Genomic DNA, 6,821 nt, shown 5'->3' with positions numbered 1-6,821 from the left:
AAATCAATTAATTGGATTATGTAATGGCACAAGACTTATTATTATACAATTAACAAATAAAATTATAGAAGGACAAATCATAAAATCAAGCAATATTAATGAAAAAGTCTATATCCCAAGAATAGAAATGATTGTACATGAATCTAAATGGCCATTTACACTAAAAATATGACAATTTCCTATTAAAATTTGCTATGCAATGACAATAAATAAAAGCCAAGGACAATCTTTGAATAAAATAGGATTCTAGATACCGAAATTTTTAACCACAGACAACTATATGTTGCTTTATCAAGAACTACAACTCCAAAAGGATTGCATATACTAATTCATAATTCAATTAATATATATCCAAATTATATAAAAATATTGTTTACAAAGAAATTCTATATAATATCAAATAAAGAAATAAAATACAATATAAAAATACAAATATTATAATAAATTAAATATTAGATTCATAATCTTTTTTTATAATCAAAATTGCTTACTATTCATCTATCAAAAACATATCGAATAAAGCTTCCTATTTTTATGCACTAAAACAATTACCTTTTTTGCCAACAGTTAGCCAAAATGATGACATTAATTCGAGCCCTAAAATCAAATGAAGTTTATGAAACTATCACGGCCAGAATCTGCAGATTATGGATGAATAATGATCTGAGCACTGGACGTTTGATCAGCCTTGATTGTGTTTTAGTCAATGAAGAGGTAATATTTTTTAACAAATATAATATTCTATTATTTTTCATTTAATACCAAATATTATAAATCTAATAACAATAATACCTTTTATATCTGCAGCATGAAGCAATTCAAGAATCATTTCGCGCACGAGATTCAGACACTATTTATCAAAAAATTCAAATAGGCAATATATATGATATTTACAACTTCTTCGTCACTGAGAACAAATCAACATATAAAGTTGTGCCACATATTGCAATACTACAGTTTGCCCGCACAACAGTCTTCGTTCCAGTTACAGAAGAAGCACCACCTATTCCAATTCATAGGTTTTACTTCATCGAATTCGATCAGCTTCAGCACAGAATTCAGCCGACTAAAATCCTAAGTGGTAAGATAAATTACTTTTTCTAAAAAAAATACATCATCAATGTATTAATTAATATCTTTAACATTTACTATTTATTTTCCAACAGATGTCATCGGTGTTCTTACAAGAGTGCAAACAATTGAACAAACAAATATCAACAATAGACAAACATCTCGACGGACCATAACGATACAAAATATAAGGTAAATTAACCTTTCATAGTCATTACCACAATCATATAAAAAAATTTATATTTAATAAAAGTATAAAACTTTTACATCTTTTAAAACTCTTCATTCTAACTTTTTTATTTTACCTTTTTTTTCTCACAGAAACGAACAGCTTCAAGTCACATTATGGGAACATAAAGCAGGTCAATTTGACGAAAATGTCATTAAATCAATGAAAGGACCAGTTATTGCGGTTTTTGCAGCAATGTTGGTGAAACAATATCTAGGTATTTTTTTAACAACTTATAAAAATAATAACATAGAAAATAAAATATTTACATCTAATATGCCAAAATATTAACATCTAATACACCAAAATATTAACCAATTTATTGTTTATGTTTAAGGCAATGCGTATGTATCAAGTACTATGATTAACGTCCAAAAATGATAGTCACAAAAAATCAATTGTAGCACAGAAGGGTGGTCGTATCCACAGACAGGTAACAAAATAAACAAGAAAAATTAGAAGAATAAGAGCGTTAGAGAAAAATAAATAACAAGTGAATTAAAGAAAAAGCATAGTTTTTGAGATTTTTGTTGCAAATAAAATAAAAAGGAGAAAATTTGTATGAAGGAAATTCAATAGTAAAAACGGTAAGGGTTGAGAATCCCTAATCTTTCGTTCACCAATTCAAGTTTTGATTCACAAAATAAAATAATCGAATAAATTAAATCTCTATGTTGACTCTGAAAATATTATAATTACAAGTTATCCAAAATCGACAATATATCAATTTGACATTATTGCAGTAAAAGACAATTTGTAAAATAATTTGAATAACAAAATAATGCGTGACAGAATTACATAAGAAAAGCGTGACTGAACTTATATAAAAATTGGCACACAATATTTTGAAAAATAAATGAAAGATAGATGAGATTTAATTCATTCAAATATTGAACTTTACAGCACAAGGAATCAAAAGCCCGAATTAGGTCACTCAACAAAAGTTCATCTCTAACCTCGCCAAGAGAACTCTAGCCTAGCTTGCAAAACATTCTCACAAGTTCTAGAGAGGAAATATGAGACTGACAGCAAGATGAAAGAAAACTAAAAATTAAAAACTTACAAAAACCTTAGGCTAACCCTCTTATTTATAGTGTTCGGAGGTTGCCTCTCAAATAAGGAAACAAATAATAAAAATAGAAAATTACAAAAGAAAAGGAAACAAAATAAAATTACACATAAATTAGGAGAAATCATATATATGATTTGGGGAAGAAATCTGGCCAATTTGCTCTGATTTTGAAGGAGAAATTCAGACTCAGCACTTATTAGACACATGTCGTAACGTGATTGGCAGTGAGTAGACAAAGCACCACGTGGCGCGTGCGGAATGGTTGGAGCTTGCTGGCGCGGTTAGAGTGGAGGATAGCTGGGGGACAGATGGCACCTGAGTATTTCAAACAAATTGTCAGTAAGGAGTCAAAAGATACTATCAAGATTATTTCATTTATAACTCCAGAGTCGCATGTGTGTGCTCCAAACCATAACCTTCTTACCACTGACCATAACACATACAGTTTTGAAAAATTCACCAAGTAGAAATCCCAACTCTATTGAACATTGACCAAAAGATAGGTTAATCAACTACTAGAACATTCCATCATTCTTACCACAAATCAAATTTTGGGATTTTATTCGGGTCAAATAGAAATTTACAGAAACGAACAAAGAGCCAAAAAAATGCTAAGAAAAATAAATTACTCTTCTATTTTTTGTTTTGTTTTTTTGTTTTTTTGTTTTTTTTGGCAAGAGACAATCTGCAATAATGAAGTGAATGTAGAAAGGTGTTCTTTTGACAAACAAGTATATAGCATCAAAAGTGATTACAACCAAACTACAGGGTCTGTGAAATGTTGCTCTTACTCAGTTTTTTTTTTTTTAAAGATAAGAAATGAGGCTTTATTACATAAGATCATTCCTATCTAACCGAAAATCCACCCTCAAGCATATGCACCAAACATATCACTAACCATGTAATGATGTTCTAACAGTGATTTTACTAGCTCAAAAGATCAATGAATGTTCAAAAGTCATTTTCTCTACTCTCTTAACTCACTAAAATTTAAGCACTTAAACTTGAGAATTTTCTCAGCTGACATGCATTAACATCCATCTTACCACAAGGTTTAGCACGTGTAAAGAGAAACTCTGGAAGTCATTTCTTAGTAACCAAGACAGCAAAAATCGACCCAAACCAATCATTTTGAATCATACTCAGACAACTTTGCAAAAATTTTAACCTAAATATCAACATGACAAAAATCACTCTTACGTATGAACATGCTCACCACCCCCAACTAAAATCAGATAGTGTCCTCAGTGTCAAAAATTATAGAAATCTAGGGCAAGAAAACACTTGGATGATGAGCATTCCACATATGAGCATAACCTGAGCTTCCTGATATAATTCTCCAAAAACACATATAAAAAAATGTAAAAAGAAGCATAGAAAATAGAAAATAAAAATATGGTACAGGAGATGTGAGCAAACTACTCAGGGCTGGTAAACGACGTCGTCGAGAATGATCTCTTCAACCTAGTTCACCCGCTCTAAGTAATTCTTCAGACGCTGACCATTTACTTTGAAGATTCTCCCATCGGTCGGGTCCTTAACCTCGACAGCACCATTGGAAAAAATGCGTCTCACTACGAACGGGCCAGTCCACCGTGACCTCAACTTACCGGGGTGGAGATGCAAACGGGAATCATAGAGATGAACCCGTTGATTTGGCTCGAAATTCTTCCTTAGGATCTACTTATCATGAGCCGCTTTCATTTTTACCTTGATCCTAAAATTGCGCTCCTTCAGCATGTTGATCAATCGTCGTTCTTGTAATGCATCGAGTTTAGACGACTTGATGACTGGGAATGTGCCTTTATCTCTCAAGAACGCATGTTTTAGGCCCTCAGGTAATTGGGCTAGCTTAACTTTTGGAGCATCCTCGGTGGATGATTTCAGTTTTTCTCCCTCTGTTGGGAGCTCTTCAAAACATGGTGGCCCAAACTTGGTTCCTTTGTCTTGTGAATTGTTGAAAATTGCAGACAAGGGAGCCAACTCAGTAGAACCGGAATTTTCAGAATCAGAATTTTGAAGGAGGTTTTCAAGATCTTCAAAGTTACTTTGCAGTTGAACCTCCTCCTCGACAAGTGTGTCGATCATGAATGTTTACTGACACTCATCGTCATCACGTGGTTACTTTTGAATATGAAAAATATTCACCTCAAGGGTCATTTCCCGACAGATATCTTCATGAGACCATTCCTACAATTGATAAGTGTGTTTGCTGTGGCAAGGAAAGGTCTTCCTAGAATGATGGGAATGGATTACTTCATATTCACCACCAATTGTGTATCCAAGATAAGAAAGTCGACGGGGTAATAAAACTTGTCAACTTGCAACAGAACATCTTCCACTATTCCCCGTGGTCTCTTAATGGATCTATCGGCTAGTTGCAGAATCACAGATGTGGGCTTAATCTCTCCAAGACCCAATTGCGAGTAGACCAAATAAGGCATGAGGTTAATGCTCGATCCTAGGTCTAATAACGCTTGGCCGAATTCGTGTGTCCTAATCTGGCAGAAAATGGTGGGACAACCTGGATCCTTCTACTTCAGCAGTGTCTTCTGCTCAATCACCGCACTTACTTGTTCCGTCAAGAATGTAGTTTTCTTGACATGGTACTTTCTCTTTATGGTGCACAGATCCTTTATAACCTTGGCGTAGGCCGGCACTTGCTTGATCACATGTAGTAAGGGAAGATTGACCTTTAATTGTGTCAAGTACTCTAGGATCTCACTTTGATTTTCTGGAACTTTCCTAGCAGGTCAGAGAGCGTGGGGGAAGGGCACCTTTACTAGAATTTTTGTTGGCTCTTCTTTCTCCTGAGCTGATTCTTCATTACTCGAACTGGTTGTACTTGTCGATGGCGTGTCAAAATTCATACCACTTCAAGTAGAGATGGCATTAACTTCCTTGATATTTTGACCTTCAGAGTTGGAAGTTTGAGCCATGTGTTGTCCTCTCAAATTGGACTGGGCTTGTGATGGAAATTTATCGTGCTCCTGAACGGTTAAAGCTTCTATCAGCTTTGTGATCTGACTTTTTATTTCCTTAGTCTCTTCCACCAGCTGTGTGAGTATTGAATCAACCCATCCACAAAAGCTTTTAGGGTATCCTCTAGAGAATTCCCTTTCAGCTGCATGTTATTCTGAGGCACAAAATATGTCCTTGGTGGTTGAGATTGTTGCTCTGATCTCCATTGCCCTCCAGATGATTATGCATGTTGGTTTGGATCTCTCCAACTGAAGTTTGGGTAGTGTTTCCAGCTATCATTATAAGTGTTTGAGAAAGGTCCATAAGGCTTATTGTATGTGCCCAATACATTGCACTACTCCTCGTATACCCCCCTCATTTCACCAAAAGTGAGACAATCTTGAGCTAGATGGCCCACTCCACCACAAACGAAATAGGACTCATGTGCCTCTGTCCTTGCCACCATGTGGGATCCTTTACTATCTTTACTTTTGAGGGCCTCGATTTGCTTCGTCAAAGCTTCAACTTGGGCCTTGAGGCTGTCATCTTCCCTTAATTGATAAACTCCAATGGTCGGGACCTACTAGTGCTCTCAGTAGCACTCGTTCCAGTCCAAGTATGAGCTTTCTCAGCTAACTCATTCAGGTACTCGATAGCTTCGTCATGATCCTTTTGGAGAAAATCCCCATTGCACATCATCTCAACAAATTGGTGCTCTCGGATTGTGAGTCCATTATAGAAATAGCTTACGAGGCCCCAACTTTCATATCCATGGTGGGGACACAGATTTAACAGATCTTTAAAATGCTCCTAAGCTTGATAGAGAGTTTCATTTTTCTTTTAAGTGAAATTTGAGATCTGTCGTTTCAAATTGTTGGTCTTATGGTGTGGGAAATACTTGTTGAAGAATGTCGTCGTCATTTCTTCCCACGTACTAATAGACCTGGGCCTAAGAGAATACAACCAGCTTTTGGCCTTGTCCTTCAGAGAGAAAGGGAAAAACTTCAATCTGACAGTGTTTGCGGCCTCAGCACGGCTGTGAAAAGTGGCCACCACCTCTTCAAACTCCCGGATGTGTACATAGGGGTTCTCGTTCTCTAACCCGTGAAAGTTTCGGAGAAGTGCAATCATGTCTGGCTTGAAATCCGTAGGCGGTGCATACGGTGGGAACATGATGCAAGATGGGGTGGCCGTACGCGTTGGGTGCAGGTAATCTTACAACGTCCTTTGCTGTACTTCCTCGTGTTGTGCCAATGTAAATAGATTTTGACGTGCGAATTCCAACGATGAGTGTGAAGACGGAGGCGTAGATGACGAGTCGGATAGAATTTCACTAAGGGTTTCTAAGTCTGGACGTTGAGCAAATCTCCCTAGTTCGTCTCTATACCGATGCATTCACCCAAAGCGGTTTTTTTTTAATTTTTACTTTTTTAATTTTTTTTTCTTTTATTTTTAATCAAAACAAAAGAAAATAATTATATAGTAACG

General features: G+C 35.7%; 1 non-coding gene across 1 annotated transcript; it reads left to right on the top strand.

The window, feature by feature from the left end:
- Nucleotides 1-6,099: 6,099 nt before the first annotated feature.
- LOC112090874 lies at nt 6,100-6,206 on the top strand. The gene has a single exon (XR_002901863.1). It is a non-coding gene; the product is annotated as a small nucleolar RNA R71 (small nucleolar RNA).
- The last annotated feature ends 615 nt before the right edge of the window (nt 6,207-6,821 follow it).

This window comes from Morus notabilis, unplaced genomic scaffold, assembly GCF_000414095.1.
Source record: "Morus notabilis unplaced genomic scaffold, ASM41409v2 Scaffold130, whole genome shotgun sequence".
Classification (NCBI taxonomy): domain Eukaryota; kingdom Viridiplantae; phylum Streptophyta; class Magnoliopsida; order Rosales; family Moraceae; genus Morus; species Morus notabilis.
This window is presented reverse-complemented; position numbering and strand designations above follow the sequence as displayed.